Raw genomic sequence first — 17,260 nt, forward strand, 5'->3', positions numbered from 1 at the left:
GGCAGCGGTGTGGTTTGTTCTGCATACCAATTTTTATATATAGTATTGTAGGGTTCCCAGGCATTGTTAACCTTGGGAGCACAGATAAGCACACCACTGCCTTGGGAGCACATATAAGCACACCGCTGCCTTGGGAGCACAGATAAGCACACCGCTGCCTTATGAAAAAAAAAAACAAAAACAAATAAAAAAACTCTTGAAGGGGCCAGCTGGAGCAGGGGGCAATAGAATTTTCAGCGCTACATTAAGAAGTTCTAGCATCTTCATTATGACTGATGAATTAAACTCCATCTAACAGATCACTAACATCACAGATTTGTTTATACAAAAGGGGAGAGTTTACCATCACTTTACGCTCTCAGCATGTCAGGTAAGTTATTTATTTCATAGGGCCCCAGATCATTTTAATCACTTGCTACAAACTCTTTATAAAGAACCAATGAGATTTATTGGGTTCTATGCAGTTAAAGGACTTGGTAACCACATTATACACTATATGGTCACAAAACCCGTAGGTAGCCACACTATACACTATATGGTCACAAAACCCGTAGGTAGCCACACTATACACTATATGGTCACAGAACCCGTAGGTAACCACATTATACACTATATGGTCACAGAACCCGTAGGTAACCACATTATACACTATATGGTCACAGAACCCGTAGGTAACCACATTATACACTATATGGTCACAGAACCCGTAGGTAGCCACATTTCACACTATATGGTCACAGAACCCGTAGGTAGCCACACTATACACTATATGGTCACAGAACCCGTAGGTAGCCACACTATACAGTCACAGAACCCGTAGGTAACCACACTATACACTATATGGTCACAGAACCGGTAGGTAACCACATTATACACTATATGGTCACAGAACCCGTAGGTAACCACATTATACACTATATGGTCACAGAACCCGTAGGTAACCACATTATACACTATATGGTCACAGAACCCGTAGGTAACCACATTATACACTATATGGTCACAGAACCCGTACTAATTATTGAGTTCAGGTGTTTCAGACATACCCATTGCTAGCAGGTGAATCGAGCAAATAGCAATGAAATCTTCTTAGACAAACACTGGCATTACAGTAAGTTGTACTGAAGAGCTCAGTGACTTTAAACGTGGCACCGTCATAGGATGTCGCCTTTCCTACACGCACGTTTGTGAAATTTCTGTCCGGGGAAAACAAAGTGAAGTGGAAGCATCTAGGGACAACATCTGCCCAGCTACAAACTTAAAGAGCGAGTGTTGTAGTGTGTAAAAATTGTCTGCTGCTTCGCTCACTACAGAGTCCAAACTCGCAAAGGCAGCAACATCAGCACAATAACGGTAACAGCTGTGCACAAACCTTACATCAACATGCGCAATGCTAAGCATCAGCTGGAGTGATGTGGAGCACTAAACGGGACAACATAATTAACATTTAAATTTACCAGGTGATTAACGTTGCTTTAAGCTCCTACTCGCTTGGGTTATTAGTGAGATGTTATACAGATAATATGTAAATCTGATCACTACATTTCACTCCTGGGCTGGTAAGACATTTATTTTCCATTCTTGACTGTTGAGTGGACAAGTGATCACTTGGCACATAAGAGCTGGTGGGAAGTAAAGTGAGTGTGTGGCCAAAACAAGTATCACGCACTGTACATGAGGCCGCGGTTAGTTAGCCACATATTACCATGGTCAGTAACTCTCTCCCCCGTGTTTTATACGCCACATGCAGCCACCCCTTTAACCATATATAGTTCTTCTCTCTCTCCCGTGTATTATACTCCACATGCAGACACCCCTTTAACCATATATATATATTTTTCTTACTTCTCTCCCCCCATGTGTTATACGACACATGCCGCCAACCCTTTAACATATATGTTCCTTCTCTCTCCCCCATGTATTATAAGCCACATGCAGCCACCCCTTTAACCATATATTTTTCTTCTCTCTCTCTCGTGTATTATACGCCACATGAAGCCAACCCTTTAGCCATATATATTTCTTACTTAATGGACAGAACCACTGTTGATAACACTATCTAGGGAGTGCAAAGGTTAGTTAGCCACATATTACCATGGTCAGTAACTCTCGCTCTCCCTCGGGTTTATACGCCACATGCAGCCACCCCTTTAAACAAACATATTTCTTACTTCTCTCTCTCCCTTGTATTATACGCCACATGCAGCATTGGCTTTTAACTTCAAACTGACCAATCCTAAACCCATCTTAGACCCGCCCCCTTACCCTTCAATCAGATGTAATTGATTACTGAGATTTACATTTCATTACATATCTTAAAGGGACAGTCAATACCAGAATTTTTGTTGTTTAAAAAGATAATCCCTTTATTACCCATTGCCCAGTTTTGCATAACCAACACAGTTATATAAATACACTTTTTACCTCTGTGATTACCTTGTATCTAAGCTTCTGCAGACTGCCCCCTTATCTCAGTTCTTTTGACAGACTTGCATCTTAGCCAATCAGTGCTCACTCCAGGGTAACTTCACATGCATGAGCTCAATGTTATCTATATGAAACACATGAACTAATGCCCTCCAGTGGTAAAAATGCATTCAGATTAGAGGCTGTCTTCAAGGTCTAAGAAATTATCATATAATCCTCCTAGAATTAGCTTTCAACTAAGAATACCAAGAGAACACAGCAAAATTGGTGATAAAAGTAAATTTGAAAGTTGTTTAAAATGACATTCCCTATTTAAATCATGAAAGTTTTTTTTGGACTTGACTGTCTCTTTAAAGAATTATATCATTCAAATGACTCCCACTATTGCGTCCATATAATGCTGCAAGTATACAAGTAAATCACAATGAAAATATGCATAAAGTGTTTATATAACATTAGCGGTTTAAATCCGTATGTGCATCTTTCATTTCATAGTTCTTACAAAAACTCTTTGACCTAAGTTTTATTGGCCACCAGCAAACACTTTAAAAATGTATATCGGCCACATGCGACAACATGAATATTCAAATTGTTGTGCAAACAAGCATCTAAACAATTTAATTTCCTGTGCTCACAAATGTCACTCACAATGTTGGTTCCCCCTGGTTGTCCCCTGCAATAGAGTGCTATGTGTATTAAAGCGCGACCTTACTAGACATGACGACACTTTATGCATATTTGCATTGCGATTTAGGAGTCTATTGTTTACTTGCAGCATTATACGGGCACAATAGTGGGAGTAATCTGCATGATTTTGTACATACTTCTTTAAGATATGTAATGAGATGTTAATCCCAGTAATGAATTACATCTGATTGAAGGGTGAGGGGGCGGTCTGCCATGGGGTTAGGATTGGTCAGTTTGAATTTAAAAGCCAGTACTTTCAGTTCAGTAACAGATGCCTGATGAAACATCTAACACAGCTGAGAAATGCGTTGCAATCTGTATTTTACATTGTTTTTATACACTTTGGGTGACTGTCTGCACCCTTAGTTTTTCATTTTAAATAAACAAATATTGAACCTATTGGAAGCCTGAGCTTTTTATCTGATCCGGAGCGGACACTGGGAATCTGTATGAATTGTTCCATGGCCTGAGACCAGTGAGCTTAGACACAGAGATCCCAGTATGCTCTGCTCAGCACAATAGGGTGCTGCCACTCTTATGAGTTTAACTATAACACAAGATATCTGCATATCTCTCTGCAATCCCAGTGAGACACTAGGAGGCGCCCTCGGTTTGTGATCTTTTTTCACAGATGTCCTGCCTATATTTCTTACTTCTCACTGTGTATTATATGCCACATGGAGCTACCCTTTAAACATATATATTTCTTACTTCTCTCTCTCCTGTGTATTATATTCCACATACAGCCACCCCTTTAACCACTTAAATGTATTACTTCTCTCTCTCCAGTGTATTATACGCCACATGAAGCCACCCCTTTAACAATATATATTTCTTACTACTCTCTCTCCCATGTATTATATGCCACATGCAGCCACCCCTTTAACAATATATATTTCTTACTACTCTTTCTCCCATGTATTATATGCCACATGCAGCCACCCCTTTAAACATATATATTTCTTACTACTCTCTCTCCCATGTATTATATGCCACATGCAGCCACCCCTTTAACAATATATATTTCTTACTACTCTCTCTCCCATGTATTATATGCCACATGCAGCCACCCCTTTAACAATATATATTTCTTACTACTCTTTCTCCCATGTATTATATGCCACATGCAGCCACCCCTTTAAACATATATATTTCTCTCTCTCCTGTGTATTATATTCCACATGAAGCCAACTCTTTAACCATATAAATTTCTAACTTCTCTCGCTCCAGTGTATTATACGACACATGCAGCCACCCCTTTAACAATATATATTTCTTACTACTCTCTCTCCCATGTATTATACGACACATGCAGCCACCCCTTTAACAATATATTTCTTACTACTCTCTCTCCCATGTATTATACGACACATGCAGCCACCCCTTTAACAATATATTTCTTACTACTCTCTCTCCCATGTATTATACGACACATGCAGCCACCCCTTTAACAATATATATTTCTTACTACTCTCTCTCCCGTGTATTATACGTCACATGCAGCAACCATTTTAAACATATATATTTCTTACTTCTCTCTCTCCTGTGTATTATATTCCACACGAAGCCAACTCTTTAACCATATAGATTTCTAACTTCTCGCGCTCCAGTGTATTATACGACACATGCAGCCACCCCTTTAACCATACATATTTCTTACAACTCTCTCTCCTGTGTATTATACGACACATGCAGCCACCCCTTTAAACATATATATTTCTTACTACTCTCTCGTATAATATAAGACACATGCAGCAACCCCTTTAACCATATATATTTCTTACTACTTTCTCTCCCGTGTATTATACGTCACATGCAGCAACCCCTTTAAACATATATATTTCTTACTACTTTCTCTCGTGTATTATACGTCACATGCAGCAACCCCTTTAACCATATATATTTCTTACTACTTTCTCTCATGTGTATTATACGACACATGTAGCCAACCCTTTAAACATATACTGTATATTTCTTATAAAATAAAATTATGTGACAGCACCGCTGATATACTCAAATAAATTACTAACACTGTGCTCGTGCCTGGGATAGGGTCAAGTCCAACTATCCTAATGATAAATAGTACAAAAAAAAACCCAGCACTTGAGTCATAGAATAATTTTATTTAAAGAGCAACTTTAAACAGCATTAACATCATATGTGGGGCTAAACTCATTCACACAAACCCCATCCACCAAACATCACACTGCTCAAAAAATTGCAAGGAGCTAAACACCAAAAATATTTTGGAAAAAAAAAAAAAAAAAAGGAACATTTATGCTTACCTGATACATTTATTTCTTTTTTGACACGATGAGTCCACGGATCATCTTAATTACTAATGGGAAATTCACCTCCTGGTCAGCAGGAGGTGGCAAAGCGCACCACAGCAGAGCTGTTAAATAGCTCCTCCCTTCCCTCCCACTCCAGTCATTCGACCGAAGTTAAGGATAGAAAGGAAAAACCAAGGTGCAGGTGTCTGAAGTTTATAATAACCAACAACCTCTCTACAAGAACAGGGCGGGCCATGGACTCATCGTGTCAAAAAAGAAATAAATTTGTCAGGTAAGCATAAATTTTCTTTAAGACACGATGAGTCCACGGATCATCTTAATTACTAATGGGATCCAATACCCAAGCTAGAGTACACAGATGATAGGGACAAGACAGGGAACCTAAACGGAAGGCACCACTGCTTGAAGAACCTTTTTCCCAAAAGCGGCCTCAGCCGAGGCAAAAGTGTCAAATTTGTAAAACTTTGAAAAAAAAGTGTGAAGAGAGGAACAAGTTGCAGCCTTGCAAATCTGTTCCACAGAAGCTTCATTTTTGAATGCCCATGAGGAAGCAACAGCCCTCGTGGAATGAGCCGTAACTCTCTCTGGAGGTTGCTGTCCAGCAGTCTCATATGCAAAACAGAAAGAGAAGTAGCCGTAGCTTTCTGTCCCTTACGTTTTTTTCCTGAGAAAATCACAAACAAAGAAGACTGACTAAAGTCCTTAGTCGCCTGTAAGTAAAACTTTAAAGCACGGACCATGTCCAAATTGTGCAGAAGTTGTTCTTTCTGAGAGGAAGGATTAGGACACAAAGACGGAAACACAATCTCCTGATTAATGTTCCGATCAGAAACAACCTTAGGAAGAAATCCTAATTTAGTACGTAAAACTACCTTATCTGCATGGAAAATAAGGTAAGGAGATTCGTACTGCAATGCCGAGAGCTCTGACATTCTATGAGCCGAAGAAATAGCAACAAGAAATAAAACCTTCCGAGATAACAACTTAATATCTAAGGAATGCATAGGCTCAAACAGAGCCCCTTGAAGAACTTTGAGAACTAAATTAAGACTCCATGGAGGAGTAACTGGTTTGAACACAGGCCTGACAAAATGATTGTACATCTGGGACATCCGCCAGACATTTGTGTAACAAAATAGATAAGGCCGAGATTTGACCCTTTAGGGAACTAGTCGATAAACCCTTCTCCAAACCCTCTTGGAGAAAAGACAAAATTCTAGAAATCCTAACTCTACGAGTAGCCCTTGGATTCCCACCAATAGAGATATTTATGCCAGATTTTATGGTAAATTCTCCTAGTTAGACTTACAAGCCTGAATCATGGTCTCTATGACCAATTCAGAAAACTCCCGCTTGGATAAAATTAAGAGTTCAATCTCCAAGCAGTAAGCTTCAGAGAAACTAGATTTGGGTGAAGGAAGGGCCCCTGAATCAGAAGGTCCTTCCTCAACGGGAGTCTCCAAGGTGGCAGAGATGCCATCTGCATCAGATCCGCATACCAAATCCTGCGAGGCCTGGCCGGTGCTATGAGGATCATCGAAACCCTCTCCTGTTTGATTTGAGCAATTACCCGAGGAAGAAGAGCAAACGGAGGAAATAGATGCTCTGGCGGTCCCTTGGACCTTCAGTCTAGCATACCTATCAGTGCCGCCTGGGGGTCCCAGGACCTCGACCAGTATCTTGGGCGATTGGCATTCTGACGAGATGCCATGAGATCCAATTCCGGCTGACCCCACTTGAGAATCAGGTTGTAGAACACTTACGGATGGAGTTCCCACTCCCCCGGATGAAATGTTTGCCTGCTCAGGAAGTCCGCCTCCCAGTTGTCCACCCCTGGGATGTGGATCGCCGACAGACGGCAAGAATGGGCCTCCGCCCACTGAATTATCTTGGTTACCTCTGTCATCGCTAAGGAACTCCTCGTTCCTCCCTGATGATTGATATAAGCCACTGAAGTTATATCGTCTGACTGGAACCTGATAAACTGGACCGTGGCCAACTGAGGCCAGGCGAGAATTGTAGATCCCTCTTATTTTCAGAATGTTTATAGGAAGAACAGACTCAGACAGAGTCCAAACTCCCTAAACCTTTAGGGAGCCTCAGACTGCTCCCCACCCCAGAAGGCTGGCGTCTGTTGTCACAATCACCCAAGATGGTCTGCGAAAGCAGGTTCCCTGGGAGAGATGATCCAGAGACAACCACCATTGAAGAGAGCCCCTTGTCTCCTGGTCCAGAGTTATTCCAGGAGACAAGTCTGCATAATCTCCGTTCCATTGCCTGAGCATGCTTAACTGCAGAGGTCTGAGATGGAAACAAGCAAACGGGATGATGTCCATTGCCGCCACCATCAGCCCGATTAACTCCATGCACTGAGCCACTGACGGCCGAGGAGTGGACTAAAGAACTAGACAAGTATCGATAATCAGAAAAAAAATCTTCAGACAGGGAATCTAAAATGGTTCCCAAAAAGGTGACTCTTGAGTCTGGAACTAGGGAACTCTTTTCCAAATTTACCTTCCACCCGTGAGTTCTCAGGAAAGATAACACTATGTCGGAGTGGGATCTTGCTTGTTGAAAAGATGGCGCCTGGACTAGAATGTCGTCTAGATAAGGCGCCACCCCTTTGTGAAAATTCTAGGAGCAGTGGCCAGGACGAAAGGAAGAGCCACAAACTGGAAGTGTTTGTCCTGGAAGGCAAACCTTAGGAACTTGTGATGATCCTTGTGAATAGGAACATGTAGGTACACGTCCTTTAAATCCACTGTTGTTATAAATTGACCCTCCTGGATTAAGGGAAGAATGGAATGAATAGTTTACATCTTGAAGGACAGAACCCTTAGAAATTTGTTTAGACACTGGTTAGGTCTCCATGCAGGTTTTGGTTGTCCCTGCTTAGAGGAGGAAGATGAAGAATTTCCTTTGAAATTTCGAAAGGAACGAAAATTACTCTGTTGTCCCTTCTGTTTGTTTCTCTTATCTTGAGGGAGAAGATGACCCTTACCTCCCATGATATCAGAGATAATTTCCGATAAGCCAGGTCCAAACAAGGTCTTGCCCTTGTAAGGAATAGCCAAAAGCTTAGACTTGGAGGACACATCCGCAGACCAAGGTTTTAACCATAAAGCTCCCAACTTAATAATTTGAAGGGAAGCGTCCATAATAAAGGCATTGGCAAGCTTCAGAGCCTTTATCCTGTCTCGTATCTCCTCCAAGGAAGTCTCAGTCCTGAGAGACTCAGACAGTTGTAATGTTCTATGCTGTTCCTTTAAGGAACACATGCCAAAGTCTATTTAAGGCCCCTCCTCATTCTGTTCAGGGCTAAGTATTGATTTTGTAGGTTAGTTTAGCCGGATAAGAAACACTGTGCTTAGCCCACAATCAAGAGCTTCCCTGGAAACCACTTTCCAAAACTTCTGAAGCTATAGCGTTATTTGAATACATCAACAGCTACTTAATAGCAACATTGTTGCAGCTCACCAGGACACATTTGTAACTATTCACGCAGCTCACGCTGCACTCAAGCTCTCACAGCTTAGGCAGTCATCCGGCAAGAGATCCGCAACCACACCGCTCACGGAGCACGCTGTCTTACTGTGCAGCTCCTCACTTCTGACAAGCCGTCACCGCACACGCTGACACTGCAGCACAAGTAACAAGACGCAGCCGACCACATCTGATCCGGTCCCCTCCGAAGTGCCAGCAAGCCCACAAGTGAAGGAGTATCTACCCAGCACACAAGTTTATCACAAGTATCAAAAATAGTCACTCTGCTACACACCTCACTACTCACAAGTGGCTAACATCATTGGTGCACAGCTAGATACTAATCACTTACGGCAAGGGATTGCCAAGAGCAAATGTTTATGAACTGCTTATCAGGGACTTGCAAGTAAATACAAACCAACTGCCTTCCAATTGAGCAGGACTTTCATAGCAAGTTGACCAATTAACCTGGTTCAGATTCCCAAAGAGCCATTCTCTACATACTATCTCATACAAACATACACAGTCACTCATTTATAATACTGGCATTCCTGCTACTTAACTAGCTCTCTTTAGCCACACTTTATCTTTGTCTCTTTATTAGATTCTTGTTCCACAACTCCCTGTTAATATTATCACAGCTAACTACGTTCTCATATTTTCTGACTACTCTTAGTCCCCTCACGTTTATGAGCAAGAACTTGACTCTATATATTCATAGAGTCTCAGGTTTGGTGCGAGACTGAGCGGATCACATAGGTTGCATGCATTACACCCCTGTGTCAAACCTAACACAGTGCATCAAACCAATATGCCGCCGCGCTAGTGACAGTAGCAATGCATGCAGCTGGCTGCCATTGCAGACCCTGGTGAACATACATCTTCTTAAGTAGACCCTCTAACTTCTTGTCCATAGGGTCCTTGAAAGCACAACTATCCTCTATGGGAATAGTAGTTCTCTTTGCTAAGGTGGAAACAGCCCCTTCCATCTTAGGAACTGTTTGCCAAGCCTCCTTGAAAGAGTTAGCTATGGGAAACATCTCTTAAAAATAGGAGAGGGAGAAAAGGGTATGCCTGGTCTCTCCCACTCCTTAGTAATAATCTCCGAAGCTCTCTTTGGGACTGGAAATACATCTGAGTAAGAAGGAACCTCTAAGTATCTGTCCAATTTACTAGACTTCTCAGGGACAACCACTACCATAACCAAAACCGCCCTAAGCAACAGGCGGAGGTGTTCTAGTTTAAGCCTAAAAGTTACAACCTCCAAATCCGTCAGAGGCAATAAACTTTCTGAATCTGAGATTTCACCCTCAGATGCTACAGCAGTACCCTCCTCTTCGTGTCCTTGTGTCAGGGATTCATCTCTTTTCATGCTGTACCTTTAAGAAAGTGAACTCACTAGCCCTATTTAAAGGCACCTCCCAACAGAACTCATTGCTTGGTAATTTGTTGCTCAGTGACAAGCTGCTTCTGAAGAGACCTAGCCGTTTATACAACATTGTATTTCATTACATTGCTCTCTAAACTCACCTTGAGTTTCTACTTGCTTGAATCTACCTGCTTATGCTCTTTTGTGCTTAGAGACTTTCACCGTTTATTTCAGACAGAGATTTCTCTGTCTCTCCTGTATTGAAGTTACTCCCTGCAGCGTGTGACGTCACGCCCGACATTCTCCCGCCGCGGCTGTGTCTCAGGCTCTCTGTGGTACCGCTGGGACTGTTTGCTGTCTGGTAACAGTATTACTCTGCTCATTGCCACCTCCTGTAATACTGGTCTGTATATTTTGCATTATACGAACTGTATGTACTACTGCAACTTCATTTATCTGCAAGCTTGCCATATTAACTGTGTAACCAACGCTCACTTGCTGGGGAATCATATGCTTTAGCTGACAAATAGTTATGTATGCCTCAAACTATTTCCTCTACTTACTACCTTGCATACTAATAACTTTGACAAAGATACATATTGCTACCATTTGTTCATAACGGACTTCCTAAGCATACTTTAGTATTTATCAAACTTACCTTCAAATCTGCTCGCAAATGACGGTTTGTATAATTTCAACTCTACCTGCTTCATAAGACCAACACAGCTACTTATGCTTTCATTGGACAAGTTTGGATATAACTACTATTCATTATCAAATTATGGATTATATTACACTCTCAGCTTGATTAGTTTATTCAGATAACTAAGTGCTGTGTGATTGCTGGTGTGTTTGTTAAAGCCTTTTGTATACATTTTATGTTTCACTGCTTGTGTGACTGAATCAAGGCACCTGCAGTATTTAACTCTTTCACTACTGTTGAGTTGCTATTCTCCATCAATTACTCTCCTTTCTGCTGCTAGCAGTCTTTGTTGCGTGAAGGTTCCGTATTCACTCAGCTACCCTGCTGTAGTGACCCTCAGATCAATGAGCATATCAGGGTTCCCTTAAGTTCAATCTGTGGGAATCCGAGGTAAGGTGTGAGACTGAGTGGTCCTACATTAGCAGTTAGCTGTTGTAGTAGTGTTTTCTATAAAGAACTTAGCAAATCCTAACACCTTGGGAGGGTACCTCCGAAATTGCATCAAAACATACTGAATGTCTGGTTTTCCTCTTACGTTTGCCCTGCAACATTGGGAAAGCAGACAATGCATCAGAAATTGTAGAAGACATGAGGGAAGCTATGTCTTTTAAGGTAACTCCAGCGGGAGCTAGAGCAGAAGTGCAGGACACTGCTTGTGAGGGCGGTACATTCTGGGACGCTTGGGGAGAAAGCTGCGGCATTCCTTGAACCACGTCATTAGACTCTTGGACAGCATCCACCTTTGAAAAGTTTTGCTCAGAATTTTTTTTTATCTCTATAACCTAAAGTCCTTTCAATACATGAGGGACAAAAAGGGATTGGTGGTTCCACATTTACATCAAAACACAAGGAGCAAGTAACACTTTGCAAGTCTCCTTGGTCCACACTGAATCACAATAGTATAATTATGCAATAAAAACTTTAATTTGACACAAAAAAGTTTGAATGCAAAAAACCAGGAGGTGAAGTTTGAATGCAAAAAAACCCCAAAAAACGTTACTGTCCCTTTAAATTTAAAAGTGCAACTTTTTTACTGCATGTGTAAAAAAAGGTACCCAAAAGGCCATAAGCTAATAAAAATGACACCCCTACACCTCAGCAGCTTTGCTGAGGTGCCAACCAGACTGCAAGACCGGAGACCTCTCTCTCTCCTGGCAAACAATCCGGACTTGACTCAGCTGCCCTCCGGGCCTAAAAACGCTTAATCAGTAAGAAACATGCGCTGCTAGGCAGAGTGAATTATCCGGTCTGTACCGAGTCTTCAGATAGAGGCACAGTTAAAAATAACGCCATGATATTAGAACTACCAGAACCATAAAAAATGTCTCCCAGTGCCTGCTAAACGCTGTCTAGTTCTCCGACACTGAGAGTTTACATTGTCCCCATAATAAAGTGCCTGATCAATAAGCCCTTTATATAGTGTAATGAAATATAGTAAAGTGCTCCTTTTCCTCTGTGTGTCCCAGGAAAATAACATAGCACTTACCTTATATGTCTGTCTGACAGCAAAGGCAGTTCACCAGGTTTGAGAGGACCTGTGAAAAAAAAGAACATTTCTGAATAAATATTCCTCAGGGTTAGGGCAGCATAAATACATGGGAGGCGCAGTGAGAATTATGTCCCACAAGTTCCCATTGCTCTAAAGCCACCACTACTCTACTGAAGAGACTGATATGGACCACAGCTACCCCCTAGGACAAAGCAGCACTCTCTGGCACTACTTTAAAAATAATAAACTCTTGATTGAAGAATCTTTTCTAACACCTCACTTTACCACTTCCTATCACTAACGTAGGCAAAGAGAATGACTGGAGTGGGAGGGAAGGGAGGAGCTATTTAACAGCTTTGCTGTGATGTTCGTTGCCGCCTTCTGCTGACCAGGAGGTGAATATCCCATTAGTAATTAAGATGATCAGTGGACTCATCGTGTCTTAAAAAAGAAAAGTCATAATTGTACAACCCCCAAGGCGTCCCAAGGGGGAATGACCAGCAACACCTGCACAAAAAATACTCAGGAATGATTCACAGCCTTCGTTATATCCAGACGATTCTGTAACAGCCCCAGTGTGTGAGAAATAGTGTAATCCAATGGACTTTAAAATCGGATATCTCTTTCACTTGTCCAATTCTCTACTTGATTACTGGTTTTATAATGATAAACTGTCCCAATATCTATAAGGGAAATCACTGTGTAGACTTATAAACTGCATACATTTTTAAATTGCAGTCTGACTCCATAGGGGTACATGTATGGCTGAAATCTGTAGCACCTGCGTCTGAAATACGCTAGCATATATTAACATAACAGTTCGTCTATGGATGTGACAGAGGTACAGACATTCGTAATCCCAAATTGTTTGTTTCAATCTTGGCTCACCCCAAACACTTGATCAACCCACTTGGTACACTCTTATGCAACCACAGCGTTTGCGTAAACCAAATACATGAGTCTATGTCACACAGAGAGGTCCGTGGCGTGTGTGGTATCTGAGTCTACATCCAAAAGTATACGAACAATATATCAGTATTTCTGTCTGTAAGCGGTTTCTACAGTCTCCTACCTCAATGTCACCGAAGTCCGAATTTCTTCTTGTTAATGTGCAGCCTTTTAGACACAGAGCATGGCAGGTGATGGCGACACAAACACTCCGACACGCATTTCACAACACCGCCCTTTGTCAAGGAGAATAAGGCGTGTATTCACAGGGTGCTTCTTATAGGTCAATACTTGATCCTGATTGGTACATATCATACACACCTCAACCATACGTAAACAATGAAGGAGGACCTAACAAACATATTTCACTCATATGAGTTAGCAGTGTCCCTAGCTCCATCTTTATGTTACTTCTGGCCAAGTCAGCGTGTTTTCAATACAACACAGAATTGCTAACTTAAAGGGGCATAACACCCACATATTCTCTTTCATGATTCAGATAGAGCATGCAATTTTACGCAACTTTCTAAATTACTTCTATTATCTAATTTGCTTCAATCTATTGATATTCTTTGCTGAAAAGCATATCTAGATAGGCTCAGTAGCTGCTGATTGGGTGCTGCACATAGATGCCTCGTGTGATTGGCTCACACATGTGCATTACTATTTCTTCAACAAAGTATATCTAAAGAATGAAGCAAATTAGATAATAGAAGTAAATTGGAATGTTGTTTAAAATTGTATTCTCTACCTGAATCATAAAAGAAAAATTGTGGGTTTAGTGTCCCTTTAATAATAAAGTATATATATATATATATATATATATATATATAATGCATCAGCACTCCATTTATATATAATTCCTTCCCAAAAGTGAAAGGATTAATGGGGTACCCCCCAAAATTGTTCTCCTTCCACCTGTGCACGGAGAGTTAAATAATTGAATATCGAGTTAAAAGGGAAAAATAGTAACTCTTAATCCAGCACATAGGGATAAATGAGGTAAATAAAGTACAATGGATTAGTACTAACCTATAGAAAACACAGGCAATTAGCAGGTCAAGTTATAAATCACTTTATCCAAAAATTCAAAATCAAAAACAACAAAACATAGTATACATATTCAAAATTATTGTGGCAACAAAATTGAATTAACTGAAAGTCCCGTATAATTCTGTGAATCGTATTAAGGAACCCTATATAGAGGCCTCTATTCCAGGGTATATATAAGAAATGAATCCTGGATAACTTTGTGAGACAACTCAGCCCCATATATAGGTCTCCATCAATCAGAAAGCAACCTGCAGACAATGAAAGTCTATTTTAAGAGACAGATAATGTGAACAGTTCCGTTGTTATTATCAAAATTTCCACAACAGTAGTAATCACAGCGTTCACCGTTAACCCAAGATCGACTTTGTATAATTACCTGTCTTGCAACATTTGATCCTGTGTTCTGTAGTATCGCTACTTACACAGCAGCTACTGCGGCGGTCAGTAGATCCCAGGTATCATTGTAAATACAACTCCGCTTCTGTTATAAAACATTATTACCTGTCCTGTGAGTTCCTTCTGTCTCAAAAGTATCCTGAATATGCAAGGCTCTTAGTGGTAAATATCACGCCTTACTTGTTTTGCAGGGCACTGTAGTTTGGCTCCTTTCGTTTCCACAGTATAGATTGGGCTTCAGCGTGTGCTCGGTAGAGATCAGCTGTTACTCCACAGGCATTCTAAGCAGCTACGCGCGTTTCACCCACAAAGCATTGGGCTTCTTCCGGCTGAGTTTGTAATTAGTTGCAGATTTGTGTATCCTTAAGTCTGCCTGGAAACTCCTCCTTTTTCCTTCTCTTTGATTGCCAGGTGTATAATTTATATACATATTCAAATACTATGTTGCCACAATTGTTACTATTCATGCTAATTTAACTAAAGTGATATAATATTTCCAAAGATAGATTTATATCCTACGATAAATATATTCCAAAAATAGATTTATATCATATGATAAATATATACCACAAAATTATACTTCAAATATTTCTGCTAACCTTGAAAGCATATATACACGGTTAATAATTATTTGACCTCAGATTTTAATTATAATATTTCAGCAAAAAAATCACAAATCACATTGATATTTCTTTCTCATAAGAATGGTGCATAGTTGATTTCTTCATTTAAACCTAGGGGTTTCAGTGATTTTAGATTATATATCCATTTGCATTCCAATTGCAAAAGTTTTTTATCTACATCCCCCCCTCTACCTTTGAAATCCACTGCCTCCAATCCTCTAAATCTTAGTTTTTTATCACTTTGATGGCATTCTAAAAAGTGTCTGGCTACTGCACTTGTTTTTATATTCACATTTTTAATATCCCTTTTGTGTTCTTTTATGCGCTCACCTAGTTCTCTGTATGTTTTTCCTATATAGAACATGGGACATTTGCAGAACACCATATATACAATACCTTCACTGCCACAAGATATATGCCCTTTGGTTTTATGTTTTTTTGCCATCTTTGTCAGTAAAACTACTATCTGTTGCCATATTCTGGCACACTGAACAGTGGCTACATTTGTAGTTCCCATCTTTGTTTCTCCATTTTTCCAACCAAGAAGATTTGGGTTTATAGGAAAGATGGCTCCTTACTAATTTATCCTTTACGTTATTAGCTTTCCTTGCTGCCAAAGATGGCTCCTTACTAGTTTGTCCTTTACGTTATTAGCTTTCCTTGCTGCCAAAGATGGCTCCTTACTAGTTTGTCCTTTACGTTATTAGCTTTCCTTGCTGCCAAAGATGGCTCCTTACTAGTTTGTCCTTTACGTTATTAGCTTTCCTTGCTGCCAAAGATGGTTTATCTCCAATAATATCAGATAGGGAGGATTCAGCTTGCAAAATATGCCAATGTTTTTCTAGGATTCTTCTTATTGTTTGCCATTTGTTATTATAGTTTGTTATAAATCTTACTGGGCCTGAATTTAATAATTCCTTTTCATTATGCATGTATAGTAGATTGTCCCTAGTTTTTAGTTTTGACCGATTATAGGCTATTTTTAAAGTTTTATCCGGGTAACCTCTCTCTCTGAATCTGTTTTTAAGGTCCCTGGCCTCCAATCTAAATTTCTCCTCTTCAGAACAATTACGCTTCAGTCTTAAATATTGACCATAAGGTATATTATTTATTAATGCTTGCGGGTGATGGCTGTTATAGGCTAGAAGTGTATTTCCTGCTGTTGGTTTCCTAAATGTGGATGTTTCTATTTTATTTTGAAGTATCATTACATTTAGATCTAGGAACGAAATAACTGCTTTATCCTGGGAGAATGTGAATTTTAGATCCCAATTATTGGAATTCAAATTATTCATAAATTTTATTAAATTTTCCTCCGTATTTTCCCAGATAACTAAAATGTCATCTAGAAATCTTAGCCATAGGCCTATACTGTTATTCTGGTTAAATTCATTATCCAGGATACAATCCTGTTCCCATTTCCCTAAGTATAAACAGGCATAGGTTGGGGCACAACATGTCCCCATCGCTGTGCCAAGTATCTGTTCATAATATTTACCATTAAATATAAAGAAGTTATGTTCTAAAATAAATTTAAGTAATTCTAAGACAAATGCTGTATGCTTGTCATATGCCGGACCTCTTTGTTGCAAATAGAATTTGCATGCTTCAATTCCTTTAATATGTGGAATTGAAGAATATACCAATTGCTACCAAGATTGTATCTTCCTTAACTGTAATATCATCTAACTTTTTTAGAACATCCAATGTATCTTTTATATATGATGGCAGATTTTGTAGGTATGGGCCGTAAACAAAAATCCACATATTGGGAGATATTTTCTGTAA

General features: G+C 40.1%; 1 protein-coding gene across 1 annotated transcript in view; it reads right to left on the reverse strand.

Moving 5' to 3' along the window:
* The window catches only part of VPS28 (VPS28 subunit of ESCRT-I), a 103,211-nt gene that overhangs the window by 73,964 nt on the left and 11,987 nt on the right, over nt 1-17,260 (reverse strand). The window lies entirely within an intron of this gene.

The sequence above is a fragment of the Bombina bombina genome, chromosome 3 (genome assembly GCF_027579735.1).
Source record: "Bombina bombina isolate aBomBom1 chromosome 3, aBomBom1.pri, whole genome shotgun sequence".
Classification (NCBI taxonomy): Eukaryota; Metazoa; Chordata; class Amphibia; order Anura; family Bombinatoridae; genus Bombina; species Bombina bombina.